This window comes from Phyllostomus discolor, chromosome X, assembly GCF_004126475.2.
Source record: "Phyllostomus discolor isolate MPI-MPIP mPhyDis1 chromosome X, mPhyDis1.pri.v3, whole genome shotgun sequence".
In the NCBI taxonomy this organism is placed as follows: Eukaryota; Metazoa; Chordata; class Mammalia; order Chiroptera; family Phyllostomidae; genus Phyllostomus; species Phyllostomus discolor.
Genome location: NC_050198.1, coordinates 4581716 through 4608331, shown reverse-complemented (window position 1 = coordinate 4608331; position 26616 = coordinate 4581716).

Sequence of the window (26616 nt, the reverse complement as noted above, 5' to 3'; positions counted from 1 at the left end):
TGTCTGCTACAGATTTTTGGCGAAACATCAAACCACCCAGGTGACTTAGCCCCCCTACAGCCCAGATTTGGCACCCTGCGATGTTGGGCTTTTCCAAAAACTAAAATCACCTTTGAAAGGGAAGAGATTTCAGACCATTTGATGAGACTCAGGAAAATAAAACAGGACAGCTGATGGCAATTGGGAGAGCTGTGTGAGGTCCCAACGTGCCTCCTTGGAAGGAAAGGGACTGAGACATCATTGTCTTATGTACAATGTGTCTCGTATCTCATATTTTCTTCAATAAATGTCTCTATTTTCATATTACATAATTGGATTCCTTCTGGACTAGATCTTGTATTTCACTTTTTGAGTGGTAAGTTTATCACTGAAGGCCAGCCTCTACATTTAAAATAATGCATTGTTTTTGCAATATTAAGAGAAACTGGCACATACAATTATAATTTCATACTGCCCAGTGAGAAAAGCAGGTTTATTAGATAAACGTAATGACACTCGTGTGCGAAGTGCTGCGGTACAAACGCAAAAGAGCCAGATCTCTTTCTTCTATGAAACCCACACTGTGCTTTGGAAGTTTCAATTATTCCAAGTCAACAGCAGATATGAATGGTCTCTAAGGTAAGTTGAAGGTGTCCTGAGTTTGAAGCAATGCAATAAAACCCCTGTCCTTGCCACCGCCTTTGCTATCAGGGTGGTCGAGGCAGCGTCTCTCACTAAAAGTAGACACCCAACACATATTGTTGATTAAAGAGGTAGCTGGAGGATACTGAAGTGCAGCTGAAGCAGAGCGAGGTGCCAAGAAGTGGCTTGCTTTAATTAACGCTCTGTTGGGAAGAAGCGGGCTCCCAGTGGAGTCACCCAGAGTACTCAAAGGGACTGCAGTGATTCTATTTGCAAGCCAGTGTGACAAGAAGTGTTTCCACTGAGTCGTATTTTCAAAAGCCGTCGTTTCCCCGTCCTGTAAACAAGTGTCAATTACTATGGAGGATGTGACTTTCTTAAAGCCAAATAAAAATCAGAGGGCAACCAGGTAGCATGCAACTTGCCACTTGGGCTTTTAATTTTACGGACCTATTGCATACCACTTGTGTTGGTGAAAGAATCAAAAAACAATTAAAAATGCAGGGAGAATAAGATGTCTGCAATATCTGGGTCCTCCTCATAACTCAAAAGGCACTGTTTATTATACGGTATCGAAATATAAAACAAATGATCTGTCTCCAACATAAACTATTTAGGCTGAACACAAGCCAAATGAAAGCAGCTGCCACTAGATTAAAAAGTCATTTTCTCAGCCAACTCAGATTTTCAAAAAAAACCACTTTATCAACATATTTCTTCAACTCAAGCAGATTTTTATTATTCTCTGTTTCATCTGCACATAAAAATAAAAACAGCACTCCTGGTATGATTATTTGCCAGAAATTTAATTTCAGATAAACAGATGGTGCTAAACTAAAAATATTAGTAGGGTATTATCTGTAAAACTCAAATCATTTTAGTATATGTTGCCTTTAGTCTTTTTTTTTTCAATAAAGAACTTTCTTATTCCAAATCTGTTATACTAAAGTACAGCCAATATTTATTTTCAAGGATGTTGAACAAGGGGTAGTTGTCGTATCTCTTATGCCCCCATCTTTAGGAGCTCTTGACAAGAAATAACATTAAAATATACTGTACCTTTTTTTCTCTAGGGGCCTGGGATTAATCTGGTTACAAAATTTAAAAGCTACAAAATAAAGTTAGAATTCTCTTTACTGGTTGACTTACGTGCTATTCAAAACTTGGACGCATTTTGTGCACCTGTGCATCCAAGTTCTAAATGGCTAACTTTAATTAAATGCAAAGAAGCAGATAAAGGGTGGGGGGAGATCAGCACAACAAATAACTGAAAGACAAGCCTCCCGAGTTCCACTAATAATTAAAACAGTCCCTCCAACAGCTCGGTGAGAGTTCTCCCCCAGGGCCAACAGCTACAGCGACTCTGAGAACCAACTAAAACTCTAACTGATGGGAACCATGCATTGGATTAGAGCACTGCTCTTGTGCAGGGCTACCATACAGTGCCTATCAGGTGGAACCACGCGAAATTGTCGACATTCAACCAGTTATGATCGCTACATATTTCAACTTCATAGTGACACTGCCTCCCAAGGCTACTTCATTTCTAACCCTGGCTCTAGTACAAATAAGGAATATTATTCAATAAACATAATTCAGGATGTAAACCTAATATCAAGGGTATGTTGTAAGACATGTTAAGTATGTAAAAAATGGAGTCTGCTGCAACCACCAGCATCCATAATTATGAGTTCACTAGTTCAGATCAATAAATAGCTTTGGCATAGTAGCTTTCCTGGGAGATAGAAGAAGGCCAAGCTCTATTTACAAATATATTGGTAGCCTTAACAATGTTAAAATGTCCATCCGACCCAAAGCAATCTGGAGATTCAATGCAATTCCTATCAAACTACCAATGATGTGTTTCACAGAACTAGAACAAGTATTCAAAAAATTTATATGGAACCACAAAAGATCCCAAATAGCCACAGCAATCTTCAGAAAGAACAAAATTGGAGGTACCACGCTACCTTATATGAAACTATACTCCAAGGCTATAGTAATCAACACAGCATAATACTGGCATAAAAACAAACATATAGACCAATGGGACAGAATAGAGAGCCCAGAAATAAACCCACGCCTATGTGGTCAATTAATATTTGACAAAGGGGGCAAGCACATACAACAGGATAAAGACAGTTTATTTGGTAAATGTTGCTGAGAACATTGGACAGATATGTGCAAAAATGAAACTAGACTACCTTCTTACACTATAGACAAGAATAAACTCAAAATGGATTAAAGACTTAAATGTAAGACTTGAAACCCAATGGTTTTGGCCAGCATTGCCAGCATGGAGTTCTGCTCCTGGTGATGCTGCCACCGATTTCTTATATTCCCTGCCTAACAGTAACTAACCATGGTCAAAATTTACCTCCTGAAGTTCAAAGTTGGGTGGATGGTGACAGTGCAATTTCACTGAAGTAGGCTCCCCAGCCCCGTTTTGTGCGCAGCTTAAAGAAGATCGTTCCTAAATATTTTCAGCAGCAGTCTTAAGATTGTTTTTCTTGCTTTGCCTTTTTATTTCTAGTATGTGTGCGGCACTTACAATGCTTCACATGATCACAGGAGATAAATTTGTCCTCAAACCTTGGATCTGGAAATGTGGCATTGGAGCAGGTAATTGGCTTTCAAGATGACAAAACTATCTCTGAATTTCCCCTTGCATCTCAGCTTTCATTGCATTCACACCAATTTCAGCATCTTCACTGGAGAAAAATGATAGAGGTATCTTTCCGGCAGGTCACGGAGAAAATACTTGCAGCTTCAAGGCACATCAGTCTGGTTAACTGCTTTAGCAGCTTCCAGCAAATAAACTATTGGTTGTTAATAAGCACCGCTATGTTGGTGTCGTTATCTGCAAAGTACAGAATTAAGCGTTCGTTGTCCAAATAACATTTTAGAAAAATATGTTGCTGGTGCTTTTACATTTTATTGGACCTGCAGCTTGGAAAGCACTGTTGACAGCACCCCCACACACTTTAGGGAAGTTCTTGTTTATTAAAAGCAACAACAAGTTAAATTAATGCTTCCCCACCTTTAATGATCCCCAGAGATTCTGATATGGGAGTTGGGGGTAGGACCAAGGAATTCGCCTTTCTGACAAGCTCCCAGGAGATGCAGATGCTAGCGAGGGGTCCATTCTTGGAATACTTCTGAGTTCATAAAGACCGTGTCCTTCTCCCACTATCTTCAGTTGTGGGTCTGGTTTGCTGAAGGGGTGTCCATCTGCTCTTCTTATTTCACCACTTTCTAAGCTGCTTTTCAGCTTTCTGTCCTTTTAAAAGTAATAATAATAGCCCTGGCTGGTGTGGCTCAGTGGATTGAGCACTGGCCTGCAAACCAAAGGGTTGCTGGTTTGATTCCCAGTCAGAGCACATGCCTGGGGTTGCAGACCAGGTCCCCAGTAGGAGGTATGTGACAGGCAACCACACCATGATGTTTCTCTCTCTCTCTTCCTCCCTCCTTTCCCTTCTCTCTAAAAATAAAGAAATAAAATCTTTAAAAAGAATAATAATAAAATGGGTTTATTGGGATACAGTTCACGTACTCTACAAGTCATCTATTTAAAGTGTCCGATCGAATGGTGTTTAGTACAAGCACAAAGTTGTGTGGCTATCATCATTATTTGAGAATATTTGCATCACCTCAAAAAGAAACTCCGTATCTTTTACCTGTCACCCCCACCTTCCCCTCAGCCCCTGGCAACCACTAATTTACCTTTTGTCTCTATGAATTTGCCTGCGTTAGAGATTTTATAGAAATAGAACCCTACAGTCCCCCTCTATTCTTATGTGTTTTCTCGACAGGACAGGAGCAAAGCAATATTTGTCCCAAATAAACATGATTAGAAAAACAACACCGCCGGGCACCGTTCTTTAAGAAATGAGGCTCTTGGGGATGACCTTTCTTCCTCAGCAGGGTCAGTGGCATTAGTAGTGAAGGTTATTTGGATTTCAAAGGTTTACTATATACTGTCGTGGCGGGACCTACTTATGTGATGGAGCCACCTTTGAAAAACGACCCATTCTTTACTTTGGAGGACTCACCTTCACAGCTCCAACTGCGTGGTTTTAATGACACTGCTAATCGTAATAGCCTCCTCCCCGCTCCCATGACCCATGTTATTTATGGACTGCATGTTTGTGTTACAAGGTGGGGCCTTTCAGAGGTAATAAAGCCATGAGGGAGGAGCTTCATGACAATGGGAGAGAGCTTGTTTCCTCTCTCTGCTCTCCTCCATGTGAGGACACGGCAATGTAGCCATCTGGAAACTAGGAGGAGGGTTCTCAACAGAACCCAACCGTACTGGCACCCTAATCTCAGAGTTCCCAGATACAGACCGTGAGAAATAGTTTTTGCTTAAGCCACCCAGTGTCTGATATTCTGTTACAGTTGCCTCAGCTTTCCAAGACAACCCAATTCCAAGGACAAGATACGTGACCCAGGCTTGCCCTGTCAGAGAAACTTCCCTGGACGTTTTCAAATGAGCCCTAAGGGAAAGGAAATGTTTCTCTTCAGGTGTCTGTGCTAGGGGGATGTGAGCTCTTGAGCTGCCATCAACCAGGGTTTCAACATCCTGGTTGAAACCAGCAGAGAGAAGCAGAGATGGTGGGGGAGGGTACAAGATGGGGATGAGGACCCCCATCTTGTCCCTGGAGTTCCCTGGACTGCTCCGGTTATTGCTTCCCTGAAACTTGGTTTGTTGGTTCTGGCCTCTATTGTAGAACTAGAATGGGCCTCAGGCGGGCCTAATGGCTGAGAAACTCATGGGAAATCAACCTCTAATACCAGCAGTCTCATGACAGATGAGGAAAGTGCAAGAGTTGTTTTGCGTCCATTTCTTTTATCTGGTGACTAGGCAAGCAGGCAGCCAAGTTCTGCAGTGTGATTGAAAAGGGCTAATAGAGGAAAAAGACCCCAAGGAAAGAGTTGCCTTTGAGCTTCTCCCATCCAGTAAAATTCTCACTCTGTGCCCACTAACCTTAAAGGCATCCTGGAGAAATCAAGGATGCAAGCTACATTGTCTCTTGCTTTGTGAGGTTGTTTCGTACAACTAGGTTTCTGTGTCTTTTGACATCAGAAAAAACATATTCCTTTAACTATATCTATGGGCATCTTTCCTTTAATCACATCACTGTCGCACTGAGACAAACTGTGCAATGAATTATACAAAGATCCTTCCAACAAATCCCTTTTTATCTAAACTCCTTCTTGTTTCTTTCTCATGTATTTAAAAAAGCTTCAACTGTCCTGACTGGGGTGGCTCAGCTGACTGGGTGTCATCCCACAAAGTGAAAGGTCGCTTGTTCGATTCCCAATCAGGGCCCATGCCTGGGTTGTGGGTTTGGACCCAGTCACGGCACGTAGGAGAGGCAACTGGTTGATGTTTCTCTCTCGCATAGATATTTCTCTCCCTCTCTTTCTCTCTCTGTTCCCCTCTTTCCAAAAACACAAAAAGTTTCAACTAATACAACTACTGATTCAAGAAACTTTAATCATCAACCTGCTTATCTAAAGATAATATGCCCACTATGCCTTTGTGCAAAATCTGACTATATATGTTCAAGCAGAACACCATGAACTGGCTACCAATCCCAGAGGAAGCATCCAAACACCTCGCTGCCCATCGTGTCTTCATGTCAGAGTTGCCATGAAAACACAACACAGGCAAGAACTGAACGGAACAATGCTTTATTTACGTGGAGAAGAGACTGAAGAAGATCAGCTTTAATGGTGGGTGTCTGTCCTCCATGGCCAGCAAGTCCCCCAGGCAGCCAACGAAGGGCAATTGGCCTAAGCACACACTTCCAGGGCCACAGCAGAAGGACCCTGATCCCTGCCCTTGGAGTGTGAAATACTGAAAGCTGGGTCTGTGCCTGTGGGTCACTGACCTACACACTTAAGCAGAATGAAGGAACACTCACTGACCATAAAACAGGGAAAGAAAGGCCCACACAAGGCAATATGCCCAGCACAAGCTGTGTGGGCTCTTATCTCTTGGTAAGGACAAGTTCCAGGGCCAAGGTCCATCTTACAAGGCCAAACGGGGGTCAAAAGGCTGTGGACATGAGACTGCATTTTCCAGCTATAACCGTATCTATTGGAAACTTCGGTTTGCAAGGTACAGAAAATCCAACTCAAACAGAAGTGAAAAAGTCCAACAGTAAGGGCCCTAGCTCCATTTACGTGTGACTCTTCCCTCTGCCTTCCTGTGTAATTCTGTCACCATGTTAAGACTGGCGTTCCTTATGAAAGCAAAGTGGCTGCAGATTTGGTCTCTCCTGACCCTCCTGTAATTAGAGCAACTTGGCATTCCTAAAATAAAGGGGAGAGGCTATCTGAAGGCCCACCACACTGATCCAGGCTGTTTTGACTTAGTTTAGTTTGGTAATGGTTGAACTTCAGGTGTGTACCAGGCATTGTCTACGAATGAATACAGCCCTGCCACCTGCTCCTCCCGCAAAAAAATCCCCCAGTCGTCTATTCAATGCATAAGTAGTTACTGTGAATATAATAGTGAATGTGAATTTGTAGCTAACACGAGAAACCCCAAAGAGGATACTTAGCTTAAATCTAGGGTGTTGTAAAGGCCCCCTGGTAAATATTTCCCTTGTGCTTGAAGGTATTTCCGCTTGAGACTTCAATTCCATACAGATACTGCATAAGGGTAAGGCCTGACCCCACAGAATCTACTTATCCTTGGCACGGACTGGCTCTCAGGCCATCCTAAATCTGTCCCAGAGGAAGCCTTTGCATAACTATATTTTAACCAGTTAGGGGTTGTCTTGTTCCTATGTTTAGCCAACTGTTTGTCCTCTTGTCATATTCTCTTTCATTCACTTCAGAGAGTGTAACAATCCTATCCTGCCCTCCTCCATTTGTCCTTATAGCTCCCCACCCTCTCCACCTACATGTGAAAACTTAATTTTCATTTTTCAATATAGGGAAACACAGTAACACTTTTTACGACACGTCAGCAGGTACTGTGAAAGTGAGGACTGACATTTATTAAGTGCCAACTATGTACCAGGCACACAAATAGACTTTTTTTTGCATCCTGGACTCAGAGAAGTCCAGGATAGATGTATATCCCAGTTTTCCAACGAGGAAGCTGAGCCCCAGAGAAGGTGTTTTTACTCATAGAGAGTTATACAGCTGCTTTTGTGGCAGAAATCTACACCCAAGGTTATCCGATTTCAAAGGTTTTCCAAATCTGGACTCTTCCTTACACAGCAATTTCGCTTTAGACTGCAATGAGAATCATATGGACAGCTCTCTCTCACACACACACAACAAGAACGTGGCCCCACAGCTAGAGATCGTCACTTTAAATGGGTGAAGTATCAGTATTTTCCTTCAAAGCTGCTTGGATGATTCTAATGAAAACCCAGCACTGGAACAAATAGTACTAGAAATGTTGCCTCCCGAAGTATATCGATACATTTCATGAAACACAGTAGAAGCCCAACAGCACTTCAAGCTCCGCATCTAAAAATAGCTAATAGTACCAATACACAGGATTAAAGGAAACAGGGAAATTTTAGCTAGGACGCTTTACACATGCAAAGTGTTTAGGATAGGCCTGGGAACTAGACAGACAGCATGAGTAAGAGCCCCAAAACCTGCTCTTGACTTTGCCTCTGAGCCTGCATATAGGATGGTTGGCTTCTCAGCGTACATCACAGATGCCCTGTCCCATACGCCCTTGGCCCACTCTGGGCTCACCTGCAGCTGCTAGGGGACACAATCTCACACACACTGACAGCTCTCCACCTCCAGCAGCCACCCACGGCTCTGCATCTCTGCCCCTCTGCCCAAGGGCTTTCCTGAGCACCTCTGGAGCCGGCTCAGCCTGTGCTCGGCGTGTACAGGTACTGCCAGGGATTCATTATCCCCAAGGGCAACCTTTAATCAATGAAGGACAGAAGCCCGTGGCTAAATACCTTGGCTTCCCATCCACAGTGGGGTGATTCAGAGGCCACTTGTTTCCCTTGAGCTTCACTGGGGCATGGTTATAATCACTAATAGCTCACCCTTTGGGGGGACTTCCTATTTAACCATCTCTGCTCCCTCACTTATGTTTACCGGGATCATCTTCCCGGTTCACTCTCTGCACCCAAATCCTAGGCTCAGGGTCTGCTTCAGGGGCAGCAAAACTAGAAAAGCAACGTCTAAGTGTCTCATTTTAGCCTCAGATATAAATAAGTATTAAGCCAACAATGAAACTAATTTATACATAAATACTCCTTCATAGCTTACAAAGAGATTACACGAACATTCTCACTTTGATCACTAATGAAGAACACTTCTTAACACCGTCACAAAAGGGTTTGGGGATGGGTGCCATGGGCTTTAGTTTCTTGAGAGAAAAGTATCCCATTATCATAATAAAGACAGGCACAGATGAATTTTCCCCTTTATGCATGCACTCTGCTGACTCTATTTGACTCTCTGAGTGAGTTCTTCACAAGGAAAATGGTCTTTTCAAGCAAATATTTGAAATAATTCCATTGTTGTATACAGAGGATGCTCAAGTAGTTAGTACAACACTGTCAGTGGTTTTTTTTTAAATTTTACCTTGCTTCATTATGGAAAATGATATATTAAAAATATGTGTTGTGGTCTCGAGGTTCTGGTCAAGGTGGTAGCATAAGTAAACACGGTACTCGAAACCTCCCACAACCAAATCAAAATGACAACTGAACTACAGAACAACCATCATTCGGAACCATCTGAAATGTAGCTGAATGGAAGTCCTGCTACTGAGGATATAAAGAAGAAGCCACATGGAGACTGGTAGGAAGGGTGGAGACATGGAACGGGCTAGTCCCACACTCACATGCGGTGGATAAAAATTGGGAGGGATATCTTGGATGAAGAAGCCCTCTTGAGGAGCCAGGGGTCCAAGTCCCACAGCAGGCCCCCCATCCCAGGGCTCCAGTGCTGGGAAGAGAGGTCCCTGTAACTTCTGGCTGTAAAAACCAGCTGGGATTGTGGCTGAGTGAGATGGGGGGTAACTGGATTCCCAGGCAGTTCCTTGCTAAGGGCCCACACATGGACTTACTCAGACTCACTCCCTCTGAGCTCCAGCGTGGGGGCAGCAGTTCAAAAGGCAAGTTGGACATATGGGGAGGATCTAAATTATCTGCCATGAGGGTGACAGCTAGGGGTTAGCTTTCTCCCAGGCAGAAGTGCGAACAGAGGCCATTGTTCCTTTTCTGAGACCACGCACAATAAGTGAGATAGAGAAAGATAAAGGCAAGATGATTTCACTTGTATGCGAAATCTAAAAACCAAAATTAAACAAACAAGTGGAACAGAAATAGACTCATAAGTACAGAGAGTATTTTTATGGTTGCCAGATGGGAGAGGGGTTGGGGGGGTAGGTGAAAAAGATGAAGAGATTAAGAAGTACAAATTGGTAGTTAAAGAATAGTCATGGGGATGTAAAGTACAGTGTACAGAATACAGTCAATAATATTGTAGTAACTATGTATGGTGTCAGATGGGTACTACATTTATCAGGGTGGTCACTTAAGTTATATAAATGTCTAGTCACGGGGTTGTACACATAAAACTAATATAATATTACATGTCAACTGTAATTTAAAAATAAAAAAACTAAAAATGTGTATTGTGGAAACATTTTTCACTGAGCTAAAAACAATTTAACATGGGCAGAGACTACGGATAACAGAGGAATTCAACTTTTTTTCTGTCGTCCTATAATTTAAATAAAAACGAAATAGAAATGGGGAGGTCATTGAAGTTGCACCATAAAAAGTAATATAGCTTTTCCACTTCTTTGTAACAGACAGGAGATCCTCCTGGGTATTATAGCTCATAGCAGCATTAGCTATAGAAAACTTTAAATAAAATCGACTGGCTCAAGGAAAGGATATTATTATTTTGAGAATAAGAATGAGCAAAAATGCCCAGCTCTCTCTCTGAGTCTAAACCCTAATGAAATAGATAATCCTGCAGTAGAAGAATTCAATTCAAGCTATTATTGTCCCATCCGTGCTGAGTCAGGGCTGTCCACCTTGCACTGTTCTTCACAGAAAGTAGGACTCCTTTTTAGGGGAACTGCAGTCTTTTCTCTCCATTTAGATCTTTTTATTGCTGGTTGTATTTCCACTATCCTACAAGAAGGAATTTTAAAACATTACCTTAGAAACAAGGTTAAAAGTTTTAAGTTTACATAAGAGAATTACCACATTAACCATATGGCTGTTTCTCTTAGTTTTATATTTACTTTTCAAAAAATCTAGATGATTTCTTGAAATATCTAAGCTACAATATCCACAAATGAAACCTTGAACTATAAGGTTTTTCCCCCTTCTTAATCCATTGGCCCCTGGTTTTAATTAAAACACAATTTCATTCATCTTTTGGGGTCAGGATTTGGTCCAAGTGGTCATGACAAAGTATGGTGCAAAATGGGTGTTTCCTCATAGAGGGTGATAGTGTAAAGGGGAAAACTGCTTCTCAGAAAAAAATTAAAACAGGAAAAAGTGCTGATCCTAATTGCATGACTAAGGAAGGGGGGAGGTGAGATATGGAAGCAACGTTTGTCTAGGGTCACTGAACAGAAGGGCGTGCAAACCAAAAAGGAAGGAATTTGGGGACACTCGCAGAAGTTTGAAGGGAAGGAAGCAGGCGGGTGGAAAAGATGCCAGGAATCAGTGGAACCCCCAGAGAGAAGCTGGATTTGCGTATTTGACCTCCTAAGTATAGTCCTAGTTTCTAAAATACATGAACACTTGTTGTTTTAGCCACCAGTCCCTACTGAACATTCCATGTAGGGAAGGGGAAACCAGACAGTTGGGCTTGACTCTAACATTTTCACTCCTAATAATAACAATATGGAGATACTCACATATTAAGTAAAACAGTAGTAGTGTTCCAGATCATCATGCTGATCATTACTGTAGGATTCCAGGTAGATTAAAAGAAGGTACAATATTTAAAAAGTATATATTCCCCTGTTTTCCTGTACTAAAGTAATATGACATTGTCTTGGGGAAATGAGAAGATGTCATGCTCTTTTCAACATTTCTCTTTGGGACTTGCAATCTTTAGCATTGATTGTTGGATTGTGGATGAAACACAGCTTTTCTGGACAATTCAACATGCATTTACATCTTCTTTGAGGCAGATTATTTCTAATCTAAAAGAGGTTATTATTTGGCCTGGCTGGCGTAGCTCAGTGGATTGAGTGCGGGCTGCGCACCAAAGTATCGCAGGTTCAATTCCCAGCCAGGGCACATGCCTGGGTTGCAGGCCACGGCCCCAAGCAACTGCACATTGATGTTTCTCTCTCTCTCTCTTTCTCTCTCCCTTCCCTCTCTAAAAATAAATCAATCAATCTTTTTTTTAAAAAAGAGGTTATTATTTGTTAGCAGCATTCCAACAACTTTTGTTTCTTAGGATTATTGCCCTCCTCTATGCGTATTTTTATAACTTATCAAATATCAACATTCTGGTCAGCAAGCAACTTCAAGAAAAAGTGGGTTTGAAGTGAATAGTACTGAAATTAACAGAGGGCAATTTTGATGTGTCCTACCTTGGGACTGGTTGAGACCCAGCTTGGTTATTTTATACTCTTCCAGTGGCTCCATACTGACTGGAATTGTGTGTGTTGCTCATGAAGATGTCAGCTTATTTAGATATAGCACTTAAATTCTACCCTGTGTTTTAGAACAATTCCTGCCTTTCTCTTTGCTAGGGTAGTCATCGTTTTGATATATGAATTTGTGTTTCTGAAGTTTTAAGTAATCAGTAACTTACGTTCGAACACTACCACATAACACAGAATACTTCTTTCTGTTTTCAAACACCAAATATGACTTTGAATTCATACTTGCTGTAACATTCAGATGAGTTCTGTTCCAGCACTTGGAAATGATAATATTCTTGCATGTTTTATTTATCAGCTGCCTTTCTCATACTGCTGATTGCATGTCCAAGGAACAATGAAAGCCAAAACATTCCAGTTTAATTTATGTGAATGTTGTAAGTGGTGGTGATTGAAATTAGACAGGGGTTGCAAACATTCCTAGGTCATTTTATACAGATTTTTTTCCTGAGTCTGGCTAAGAGTTAGGTTCTTTGATATCAGCTAAAACTGTGAAAATTAAGTCAGTTGTGAAAATTCAAACCTTAGGAAGCATTCTTGATCTGAAAATCTGTAAGTATTATGCTAATTGTCCAGGCCCCAAAGAGAAAATCTGGTGAATAAGACTACAAGAGCAGATTTGAGTTTTCTAATGTATGCTTCCCGGTTGGAAACAGATCACTTTTATTACCTTTTTCTTATTTTCAGTTGCAATTTGTGGACTCATAAATATTATACATAGTTAAAAATTGAATGGAATTCTATGATTTACTTTTTCATAAATTTTTTAGAAAGTAATTAGCTTGTTCTTTGCGGCTCTCATGATACCGAGGGTAAAAAATATTATATAAGGATTTTGAGGTTTTAAAAAATTTATGGTGGGAAAGTTGACTCTGGAACAATACAGTTTCTGCTTTGGTATTTAAATAGTACTTTTTCTACCTCCCCCTCCACCCACGGGTACGTACTCCATTCATTAATTGCATTATGTATGGTAAGTGGAGGGGAACATTCTTAGTGAAAGCTGCCCCTGAGAGTGAAGGAGATGTACTAGTACATCAAGCAACATGTTTGGTAACTGGTGGCTTTTTGACTTGGCCAATTTAGGAGACATATCATTGAAATTTTACCACTTATCTGTTATAGGATGTTGGAGATAAGTTCAGGCACTTTTAGTACATTCCTTGGTAGGCTACTTGCGTAGCCTCTGGGTTCCGTTAAGAGCTCTAGTAGCGACTTTCATGCTGATTTTTCTTTAGCTGGCATCTACTCTTTCTGACTTCTGTGACTCCTTGAAGGAAAAATCAAGTCCCTAAAATTAATCTCAGATTTATATACGTGTTAACTGGTATAGAAAATCTCTGAGTTTTTTCCATGGGTGACCCATCTCACCTACTGGTGTTGGAGTATTTAGACATATTTGCAAAGAAAGAAAGAAAAAGAAGGAAAAAAATCACAAATATTGTCTGCTTAGGTTTTACTCATCTTACTGGCTTGCTTCAATATTTCAAAACCCTGGGTTCTGAGTTTAGTACATTTTCCATTAGGGTGTCATCTGAAAATCTGATCAGTTTGCCATCTCAAGAGAGATAGACAGTCTGCTAAACAGGCTGTGCCTCCCCTCAGGGAGGCTAGCAACAAGCTGTCTCATAGGAAGGACTTTAAAATGTTCAAGTGAGAAGGGAGATTGCTGTGTGCAAATTCCAGATTAGGATGATCCTTGCCTCAGCAAGGCCATTCCACCGACGATTAACTCGAGTCCTCCTAATTCCTGATGATGCACTCTCGATTGGGTGCCTCCCGCCCATCTCAACTTCTCTGTGAGTACTAAGGAGCAGACTCTTTCTACTGGAGTCAACACTTGGTGCTTTTCAAGTGTGCCCTGACCCCAAACACTTCTCTATGGAAAGAGAAGAGTTGGGAGGTGGCATATACGATATCTGTATGCCATCGTCATGTATCTCATGTATCTCACCTCTTAGAAGAGGTCTTAGAACCTCTTCTAAGTTTCTTCAATAAACCTGCCTTGCCCCTTCATTATGTACTGTGTGTGGTATTTGTCCCTGCTCTGGGATTAAATAGCTCGTACTTAATGTGGGGTAAAGACCACTTGACCTACAGCTATGGTCTTGGGAAGGCAGAAGGGTTTGAGTGGGCGGTGGACAAATCTTCCCCGGGCTTATTGGCAAGTTACCTGGCTGAGCTGGAACGGCCAGTGACCAGCTGGTCATAAGCCTTATGCTCAAAGACTGCAGAACCCCTGGATCATGGTATCCGCAATGAAAGGAAACAGTGGGATGATAAGGCTGCCATAATTCCATCCCCCGGTTCCTCCTCAGCAGTTTGGAGATCTTTTCAAGCCCTAGAGATGACAAGGAAGGTATAAGATGTGGTAGGAAGAAAAATGGACCAGTGAAGATGCTCCTGTCCCAGTTCCCAGAACACGTGGAAAAGTGGAATTGAGGTTACTAATTAGCTGACTTTAACATAGAGAGATGATCCTGGATTATTGGGTGAGTCTGATATAATCACAAGAGTCCTTAAAAGTGGAAGAGGAAGGCAAAACAGTCAGAGTCAGATTGCACTGGAAAACCACATAGCTGAAGGAGAAGTGTGTGCCGAAGCTAATATCTCCTGCTGTATATGGTCATCACTCCAGACCACGTCAAGCAGTCCCTGCAAGGCCTAGGGAAGCTGTCAAATGACTCCTGATCACGTCTTGGGATATAGTTTCAGTCTCCCTTCCTCTCACAGCCACATCAAAATTACAACTAACCTATACAGAGCAACCACCACTCAGAACCATCAGAAATCGAGTTGAATGGAAATCCAACAACCATGGAATTAAAGAAACCACATCCATCCAGACCAGTAGGAAGGGTAGAGACATGGAATGGGGTGGTCCCACTTCCATGTGTGGTGGATAAAAATTCTGGAGGGATAGCTTGGGAGTGAGGAGTCTCGACCCCACATCAGGCCCCCCCAGCCCGGAGTTCCAGTGATAGGAAGCTAAGACCCCACAACTTCTGGCTACAAAAAGCAGTGAGGATTGAGTTGGTGGGAGAAACTTCTGGAGTTTCAAGCAGTTCCTCTTAAAGAACCCACACATGGACTTACTCAGACTCACTCCCTCTGAGCTCCAGCACCTGGGTAGCAGCTTGAAAGGCACCAATGGTGTACAGGGAGGAACTGAAGTATCTGGTATCAAGGCGAGAACAGGGGGATGGCTTTCTCCCAGACACAAAGGTGGGCAGAGGCATTGTCCTGTTTATGAGCCCTCCTCTCACAGAGCCACAGAGCCAGCAGGCAGGTGCCATATCTGAGACTCCATCAAGCTGGCTAACACTGTTTGCCCGACCCTGGAGGTCCCCTGAGGCTCTGTCCCACCCAGCTTGCAGGCCCACCCAAGCTGTTAACAGTGACTTTTCAATATAAATGGCTGGTCTTGGCTCATACTTCACAAATTCCTGAATCCTATCAAACAGGCAACAGCTGGCCTCAGTGAGTTCCAGGCCCAACACTAGCAGCAGCCAGCCTACGTTCACGGCTTGGCTTCACCGGGGAATCTCCAAGCCCAGCACAAGTAGCAGCCATTTGCAGATTGCTTTGTAGCTCAGGCAGGGTGGCCCTGGCAAAACACGGGGGCGGGGGTTGACCTTGTCCTGCACCACCCAGGAAACCCCAGAGCCTACACGCCTAGTGGATAGCTACAGACCACATCAGAACAGCACCACCCTGCCCTTGATCATCCATGGAGGGTGGAGGTTGGTGGTACACGAACACAGCCAGTCCATGGATGGCCTGGGTAAATCCCTCCCATTGACCTGCCAACAGCAACCAAGGCTCAACTACAAAAGGAGGATATACTCAGCCCACACAAAGGGCACACCTTGAGGACCCAGCTTGGGTGATAGGGGAGGCTGTGCCACTGGACCCTGCAGGACACCTACTACATTAGGCCACACTACCAAGGCAGGGAATCATAGCAGCTCTACCTAATACACAGAAATAAACACAGGGAGGCTGCCAAAATGAGGAGACAGAAACATGGCCCAAGTGAAAGAACAGATCAAAACTCCAGAAAAAGAGCTAAATGAAATGGAGATAAGCAACCTATCAGATGCAGGGTTCGAATCAATGTTTATAAGGATGCTCAAGGAATTTAGTGAGGACCTCAGCAGAATACAAAGGAACCAGTCAGAAACAAAGGATACTCTAACTGAAATAAAGAACAATTTACACTAGAGGGATGGAGCTGGAAATCAAATTAATGATTTGGAACATAGCAAGAAAAAAACACCCAATCAGAACAATGAGAAGAAAAAAGAATAAAAAAAAACAAGGATAGTTAAGTGGCTTATGGGACAGCATCAAGAGGTTCAACATTCGCATCATAGAGGTGCCAGAAGGAGAAGAGGAAGAGCAAGAAATTGGGAATCTATTTGAAAAAATAAGGAAAGAAAACTTCCCTAAGTGGGTGAAGGAAATAGATGTGCGAGTGCAGGAAGGATAGAGAGTCCCAAACAAGATGGATGCAAAGAGGCCCACTCCAAGACACATCATAATTAAAATGCCAAAGGTTAAAGATGAAGAGAGAATCATAAAAGCAACAGGAGAAAAGGAGACAGTTACCTACAGGGAAGTTCCCATAAGACTGTCAGCTGATCTCTCAAAAGAAACTTTGCAGGCTAGAAGGAATTGGCAAGAAATATTCGAAGTCATGAAAAGCAGGGACCTACAGCCAAAATTGCTCTACCCAGCAAAGCTGTCGTTTAGAATCAAAAGGCAGATACAAAGCTTCCCAGAAAAAAACTAAAGGAGTTCATCATCACCAAACCATTATTATATGAAATGTTAAAGAAACCTAAGAGAAAGATTAAAACTATGAACAATAAAATGACAATAAATACATATCTATTGACAATTGAATCTAAAAAACAGACTAGGCAAACAAGAAGAAGAGAGACAGAATCATGGATACGGAGAGTGTTTTCATGCTTGCCAGATAGGATAGGGTTGTGAGGGAGTGGGTGAAGAGATGGTGAGATTAAGAAATACAAACAGGGAGTTACAGAATAGCCATGGAGATATAAAGTACAGTATAGGAAATGGAGTAGCCGAAGAACTTACACACATGACCTATGGACATGAACAATGGTGTGGGGATTGCCTGAAGGATTGGGGGGTGCTGGGTGGAGGGGGGCAAAGGGGGAAAAACTGGGACAACTGTAATAGCATCATCAATAAAATATAATTTCAAAAAACTAGATAGTGGTGATGGGTGTGCAACACTGGGAATATACTTTATACCACTGATTTGTACAATACACTTTTAAATAGTTAAAATGGTAAATTTTATATTATGTGTATTTTACCACAAAAAAAAAACAGTAATAAAAAAGGACAAAGCCATCTGTCTACCAGGGTGACCATTCAGATCATATCTATCCATCTTCCCACAAGGATATCAAGACCTTGCCAAATGCCTTGCAGAAGTCTCTGTATACTATTTGTACCACATTACTTTGATCAGCCAGCCTAACACCATCAGTGGAGGTACAAGTAAAAGGAAATCTGATGACTGATGTGCTGTTCTTTGTTACCCCATCATCCTAGCTCCTACAGTTCAATAATTTCCTGTGTGGGTGTTTAGATTTTCTTCTTTGAATATTGTGATCAATTACCTGGGAAGAACATCAAGCATACCAGACTGTTATTTTTAGTATTGTCTCCTTTTTCAGAATTTGGACCCCTCCTCCCACACCCCCTTCCATTTCTCTGGTTTCTCTCCTACTTTCCAACCACAGGAATTCAGGGTTCTTGTTCGTAAGTTTTCGCTGGTGGTCTATCATTTTCACCTGGGTCCAAACTCTAGCAATTACAGACAATCAATGCCGCATCTTTTGTCTGTTTTCTCTTCTTTTTCTTTCTTTTTTTAAATCTCACTTCTCACCACTTTCGTCTTCATTCACTTTACTCCAGCCATGCTAGTTTCCTTCCGATTCCTTACATCAAATATGCCACACTTCCTCCCATCAAACTCTAAGCTTTGGCACTTGTTCTCTCTCTGCCTGGAAGGCTTATTCCCCAGATTCCACTGGTCCGTTCCCTCATTTCCTTCTGATCTGTGCTCAAATATCACTTTGCCGAGATGGCTTTCCCTGACCACTCCATTTGAAAGAGCAACTCCCGTGGCCTCTCCCTGCGATTTCTCTCTCTTGCTATTTGTCACCTTCTGACCTATTTGTTTATCTGCTTATTACGTGTCTTCCACTGTCACTCCCTTCCCCTCACCTCTTGGCACTTGTCGCTGTCTGACAGAGTTATGTGTTTATGTGTTGTGTGATTGTATGGCTCCCTGGGATATCACAGGGAGGGGGGTCGGTATTATTTATATAATAAATCAAGATTGGCTTTCAACTCTTCTGACCCATTCCATCAATCAGCCCCGAGTATTGAGCAATCTTTACATGCCAGGCATTTGTAAAGTCTCTGAGCTACAGAAAATAAGACGTGGTTCCTGCTTGTAAGTTCCTTCTGGACTACCACAGGTGAATGGACAATAATAAGTCACAGGAGAGGTCATGATATGGGAATGTCGAGGAGGCCTCACCGGAGAGGTGAAAAGGCTATTTTCTGAAAGCTCAGGAAGGTTCCCACGGGTGTTCAAAGTCACTGAAGTGGGAGAAAACTTAACTCGTTCGAGGAACTTTAATATTCTGAGGCTGGAGCTCCAGAGGCAGAGGAATTAGAAGGCTAGCACTTACCATCATCTGATTATTTGTTTATCGTTTATCTGCCTATTACTCTCTTTTCCCTTACTTCTTGGGCTTATCGCCTCCTGATCAAGTGCCAAGAACCTGACCCTAAAAGACCAAGTGGAGTTTGACATTGACATGTGATGGGGCATGAGGTCAAGAAGACAGAAAGGGGGAAATGAGACAGGGAGCCCAGAAACCGTGCTGTTTGTACAAAGCCTTCCTTATTCCTGCGTGGAGATGGCCACAATACTTAAGAAAGCTGCCAAGTCAGATTAAAATCCATCAAGAATGCAGACTATGCATCTTAGGTTCAACAGACAGAACTACTGGCGAGGGAATCGTTGCTATACAAAAGCCTCCCTGTTTCAGCGTAGCTTGGAGCAGGACAGCGTTTGGGGAAAGGCTGGTCAACCAACCCAGCGTGTATTTGAGTCTGTTTTTTGCTCTGTTCTACTAATGATTCATTAAGCAGAGTGTGCCACTCACTGTGGTTCAGATTCATGACTTCAAATCAAACAGGAGGCTAATTTCTGCCGAGTACAGGAACGAACCAAGCAGAGCACTGGGCTTGGTTAGGGCAGGCTACAGAGGCAGGAATCCTCTAACTGCTTTTCTTCAGGCATTTTGGGAAAACCATAGCTTCAGACCTAGACACAGAACAGGTAGTAGAAAAAGTCTCGGTTAATGATAAACACATGCCTTGACCTTGGTTACTATCATGCCATTTTCTTTCTAAGAAACCTACAAATAATTATGAAGTTAGGACATTTTAGCTGAAGTTAACTGATTAGATTAGGGAAAGAAGTGGACAACTGGCACTAAGTATTTTAAATAGAAATATTACAGTGTTAAGAAATCAAGTTTGAGTCTGTTTTATAGGCTACAGCAGAGCCTTTGAGTACATCAATCATGAAAAGGCATGGGTTGCTCTGAAATAAATGATTGTTCCTCAGCAGTTGATTGTCTTAATGCATAACCTATATTGTGAACAGCAAGCCACTGTGCAGGCAGAATATGGAGACACAGAATGGTTTTCTATGAGCAAAGGTGTTAGAAAAGTGTGCATTTTGTGTCCTTATTTGTTTAATCTGTACTCAGAACATATATGAAAAACTGGGCTAGGCTCAGAGGAAAGGGAGTGAAAGTTGGTGAAAGAAAGATCCATAACTTAAGTTACACAGATGATGCCATCTTACTGGCAGAAAGTGGCAATGATTTGAAACAACTTTTTTTTTAAGATTTTTATTTATTTATTTATTTTTAGGGAGGGAAGGGGGGGGGAGAGAGAGAGAGAAAGAAACATTAATGTGCAGTTGCTGGGGGTTATGCTCTGCAACCCAGGAATGTACCCTGCCTGGGAATCAAACCTGCGACACTTTGGTTCCCAGCCTGCGCTCAATCCACTGAGCTATGCCAGCCAGGGATAAAACAACTTCTGATGAAAGTGGAAGAAGAAAGTGCCAAAGCAGGACTGCATTTGTCCAAAAGACAAAAATCATGACTAAAGAACTAACTATACAGAAGACATATACTACTTTGATAATGGAGATATCACACTTGTTAAAGGTTTTGCTTATCTTGGTTTAGTCATGAATTCAAGTGGAGGCTGCAGCCAAGAAATCAAGAGAAGGCTGAGACTCAGAGGTCAGCAAAGGAGGAATTTGGAAAGATCAACAGCAAAGATGTGTCATTAGAGGCCCAGGCTGATCCTCCACCCCCTCACATTCCCAATTACTATGTACAGATAATAAAGTTGGATAGTGAAGAACGCTGATAAGAAAAACATAGCTTTATTTGAAATACGTTTTTGGAGGAGAATTCTATGAGGATTCTGGACAGCTAGAAAGACAGACAAGTGGCTCTTTCAGCAAATTCAATTGGAAACATTCTCGGAGGCAAAAATGACAAACCTGAACTTGTCCTATTTTGGGTATATCATGAGAAGGGAGGGTTCTTTGTAAAAGACAATAATACTGGGAAAATAGAGGGCAGCAGGAAAAGAGGATCAAATATGAGATTAATTGACTCCATAAAAGATTCCACAGGCATGAGTTTATAAGAGCTGGGCAGGCCCTTGAGGACAGGACATTGTGGATAGCACTCATTCCCAGAGTCATCAGGAGTTGGAGTCAACTCAACCACATGTGACACATACACACAGACACTTTAAGGAGAACTAAGAATTGTTGGAAAGTTACTCTGTGAAGAATCAATAATATTCACATTCCAGTGTCTACCTACTATGGTACGAAGCATTATGGTAAGTCCTTGGCACACTTTATTTTACTTCATCTGCAAGATGACTTTCTGAAATAGATATATTATTAACCTCATTTAATAGGTGAGGAAGTTGAGGTTCTGAAAGATTAAGTAGGCTGATTAAGGTATGCAGAAAACACAAGATTGAAAGCCTGAGTTGGCCTGACCTGAAGGGCATGCTATTCTGTATGGGGCTCTCAGGGTTTTGTGGCAAATACCAAGTACTTTCCCAAATGAAGTCATGCTGGCGAGAGAATGGGATGAGAATCAGGAAAGTATTTTTACTCGATGTGAATTTACAATGATGGAAATCACAGTATGGGGGTGCAGTTTCTTTAGTAGTGAAAATGCATGATTCTTTGCTCTTCAACTAGGAGAGACCCACAGGCAAATAGAAAGCAGTTGAAGGAAAGACTTTTATCTAAGAGTCACCTCAATGCAAAGTTCAATCATGACTATAAATGAGGGTATAAAATAAGAAAGCATCTTCATGAGAAATACAGAGAAGCTTCGAGAAAACAGCTCCTTCGCTGAGCGCTTGTGCTTAGGCATTATGGAGGAGAGCCAAAGGAAATTCCAGACACTGGCCTTCTCTTGCATTTGTGCCCGACTATTCTAGACATCTGACATGTAACTCAGAAAATATTTCATTTCCGTTTAGGGTGGAGAGCAACAACACCAAACACACAGAGAAAACACATCCACAAACAAAGACTGACTTTGTTAAAGTGGGCTTTTCAGGATCCCCGAATTGAAAGAAGGGCTCAGGTGTTGAATGCCAGGCCCTTCGTGTAGCAAAGGAGTACACTCTGCCACGTTATTTATTTTGACATTTCCAACAACTGGGAGTTCACTTACTTCTATACCAGGTTCTTTATTGGTAGTACTTGTTTATATTTTATCTGAAATCTACCACTCTGTAACTTTCATGCACTGATCCTTGTTTTCCTCTTGAACTAAACAGAATTCTGTCTCATATCTCATCTCTTTCAATGTTGTAAGAGAGCCATCCTTTTGCCCCTAAATATTTTATTCCCCGAGCTAACGATCTTCACTCATTGTGGCTGTTGCTCACATGTCATGATTTATAGCACTATATGATATAACTCCCATGAAGGAGTTAAAGTTGGTCTACGTACTACAGGAAACATGTTCCTCAGAATTGAACATAATATCAAAGTCTAGTAAGATTGATTATCAAAAGCATAAAATAGTCAGAATAATATATTTCTATTCAAACAGCCCAAGATTCCTTTGCGTGTTTTTTTCCCTTTTCTTTTGTAGCCTCATCACATTCTTGTCTTTTACTGGCTTTAGGCCACTAAAATTCCCATCTTCTTTTCCACATGCTGCTATTTCGTTAGCTCTCCCTGAGTCCTTAACTTTGGTTCCAAGGATGGAACACTAAAACTTCTCCTATTTAAATTTCATTTTAGGAGAGATGGCCATGAATGCATTATATTATTTACACATTTATCCTGCCTCGTTCCAAAAGATACTGGCTGGTACATCATGCCTGGGCCACTGCCAGTTTGGAACCTGCTTTGTCATCTGCTTTATTCATACTCTCTCTCAGCTTCTTCTTCTCCACACACTGATAACCAGGTCCACTCAGCCTGTATCCAGGTACTTAAAAAGGACCGTGCTAGGAAAATAGCTCTGACCTTTGACAAAATTTGCTTGATTTGACAAAGATAGATCCATTAATCAGCATTCTTAGGATAGTATGGTAATAATGCTGCTAAATTATCTTATCATCCATCCAGTTTCTCCATCTTTTCTGCAAAGATACCGTGAAAGTCTTCAAAAAATGCCTTGTGGAAATACAGAAAATGCTACATCCACAGGATTCCTTTGATCTACTAATGTAACAAACAAACCACAAAAGAAACCAAGGTCTGTCTGTCAGGCTGTCTTTTCTTAGTAAACCCCTGCTGGTTTCTTTAAGGATCACCTCTCCTCTCTCTGGGAGCTCAAACACCACCCATATAACCTTCTTAATTAAGAATTAATAGTGAAATCCCCATGAACATTTGCATCACCTACCTTCTGCCCATTTTTGAAAACTAAGACTTTTGCCCATCTCCTGTCTTCAGGAAGCACTTCTATTTCCCATAGATTGCAGATGATATGTTACAAATCTCTTTGGAAAAATGTTTTTCATATTCTTAGATACGATTTGTCCAAACCTGCAGACTTGCATTCTTTTACTTTGCATCCTTGGAATGGGAGTGATGGCCATGGCCGGGGGCGGGGGGGGGGGGGGGGGGAGCAGTTTCCCTGAGGAATAGAGGTACTAAATTTAGAAGGAGTAAGGGATAATGGGCAAACAAAACATTGAGCTGCAGCAGTGAAACTTCAAGTTCAAACACCCTTCAGCAAGTTTCAATTCCCCCTCGCGAGTCTTTCCTGCATTACTGTTACAAGCCTGTGCTGCTGTGGTTTGAGTCTTTGATTGCTATCTCCTTCCTCCCAGGTTTTCATGTGTCATTTACAAACTGAGCTCCTCCGAGAGACTTACCATTCTCATCAGCACGATTAGTTTCTTGGATTACTTCCTCCACTAGTATTAATAAGGGGCTCTGGTCCCTCCATACAGACAATAATCCTTTATGCTCATTTATAATGAGCATTTCCTGCAGGTAGATGCATTCGTTTGGTTTTATTGCTTTTAGTAGGCCCTGGTCCCGTTGTCACAATTTCTGTTACTAACATAGTTGAAAATCAGCCAAAGACCAGAAAAGATGAAGCCGTCCAGGGCTTTTAAAGTCAATAGGTTAGGAAATAAACTATTCCATTAACAGGATGAAAACCGAATCCTCACATTAACTTCCTAATTGTGTGCTTGCCTTGTTTTTATATGTTCTAAGTGAACAGGAACAAAGTCACTTGTTGCTCTTCTCATTAACACTAATGATCAATATGTAGAAAAAAATTTTTTTGCTGATTCTTTTATTTTGTCCATTATGTGTGCTAATTCAGGGCTTATTAGGACATTGCCAGTTTTGTTCATTATCTCCTCTAGAAGATGAATGTGTTACTTAGGCAAGTCGTTTTTTTTTTTTGAAACAATGACTGACTCAGTTTTTGTAATTAAACTTTCAGTCATATTTACTGCTGGGGGTAGGGAGGGGGAAAAGCATGCATTCGCATTTAATATTGACTTATTTTAGAGACTCCTAAGAGAAAGAGGTTCTTATAACAATTCCAGCGCTGAATGTTAATGAGCAGAGCTGACTCGGTGTCCAAGGGAAGTGTTTGCCTTGCATCCTCCCCTAAGCCCTCTTGCCGTTCCTTCCATCCATTAAAATCAAGTTCTGCAATGAAATCCCGTTGCATGCCACAACTTGGATAAAGCTTGAAAACACTGTGCTAAGTGAAGGAGGCCAGACACAAAGGATCACATATTGTATGCTTCTATTTGCTCCATGGAATGGCCAGAATAGGCAAATCCACAGACAGAAAGCAGACGAGTGATTGCCACGGGCTGGGGAGGGATGGGAAAAGAGGGTGGTGGTGGCTAAGTAGTGTGGGTTCTTTTTTTTTTTTTCTGGAGTGATGAGAATTTTGTGAAGTAGATTGCGGTGATGGTTGCATGACTGAATATACTAAAAGCCATTGAATTATATACTATACATGGGTGAACTGTGTGACATGTAAATTATATCACAAGTTGGTTTTTTTTTAATCATGCTCTAGTCCCCCTGTTGCCGATATATACCACCCCTTGTCCTTCTTTGGAGTCTTTAGCTACTGGATTCCTGTCACCTTTTCCACTAGGTCCTGCTGCCATCCTGAATGACTTTGACATCCACACAAATGACTCACTGCTCAATACTCAAGTGAGTTCCTTCCTTGGTTATCTCTGCTCCAGTGACCTTCACCTCCTTTCCACTTGGCCACCAACTCCCCCCTTACTTGTTGCACGTCTCTGAAATAATGCATTCACATAGACATCTTCCAATACTTCCAGGTGTGGCATTCAGTTCCTTTAAGTATAATCTGGCTTTAATAGATGTAAGGTCTTCCTCTTCCTTGACCCCATTACTTCATCTCTGTGCTCTATCACCATCCACAGTGTCCCTCCCCACTTTCATCGTCACTGCTTTCCTTGCCTGGCTTGAATTCCTGCGATCTTAACCACCTGGCAAATCTTAACCCGCCATCAGTGCAACTAGGTATAGAATGACCCAGTCACTGATTCCATCTCCAGTGTACTCTCCGTGCCCTCAGCCATCCTTTTATATTGCTCCAGAAGCCTCTGGCCAGTTCTGCACAAGCTTTAATAGAATCCTGCCTCACACTTCTCAATGCAACTCCACCTCTCTCTTCACACCCAGCAGATAATCTTACCTCCTCTTCCAAGTCAGGGTGGAAGAAGTTCCTTCCCTATCACCAGACTAAGTGCTCACCTACATCTTTTCTTCCTCTCCCACCATTCATCGCGCCGAGCAAAATGGAAAAAAAATGTCCCTTCTCTTATTAGTATCTTTACCTGTGCTCCAGCTTGCATCGCCTCCTCACTACTTGGTGTCCTTGCAGTTCTGAGTGTTTATTCCTTTCTCCCATATCATTAACCTCTCCCTCTCTACTGACTGCTACCCATCAGCCTGTCTTTCCCTCCTTAAGCAACAACAGCATCTCTAATTTGATGCCATGACCCCCTCTTCAGCTCCCTCTCTATTTTTTCCCTCTTTAAATACAACCTCCTGAAAGAGCTGTGTTTACTTCTCCCTTTCCATTTTTTCCTCCACATGCTGCAGTATTTCCACACATCTCTTCATTCAAAAGGCTTTTTTGAAGCCAGTGAGCCCTTTCCGTTTCGACTTGAATTCTCAGCATATTCGATAACTTTCTCCCTATCAGAAGCTCTTCCATTAGCTTCATGTTTCCACATACTTCTGGATCTCCTCCCAGCTTTTCCCCTGCCTGCCCCTGAAAGTTAGTATTCCGGAGTTGTGTCCTGGGTATTTGTATAAGTGGTCTATTGCCGTGTAACAAATTAACACAAATTTAGCAGTTTAAAACAGCATCCAACATCTCTCAGCTTCTGGGGGTCAAGAGTCCAGTCATGGGTTAGCTGGGACTGTGTTCTCATTTAGAGCTCAGGGTCCTCTTCCGAGCTCATTCAGATTGTTGGCAGAATTCGGTTCCTTGTGGTTATAGGACTGAGGTGCCTGTTGTTTTTGCTGTCCGCTGGGTTCACTCTGACCTCCTAGAGGCGACTCTCAGGTCCTTCCATGTGCTCCACCCCAGCCCCCGCATCTCACCAACGAAGAAAGCCTTCTCATTGAATCTCTCTTATGCTTCAGATCTCTCTGATCTCTTCTTCTACTGGCCGGAGACAAATAT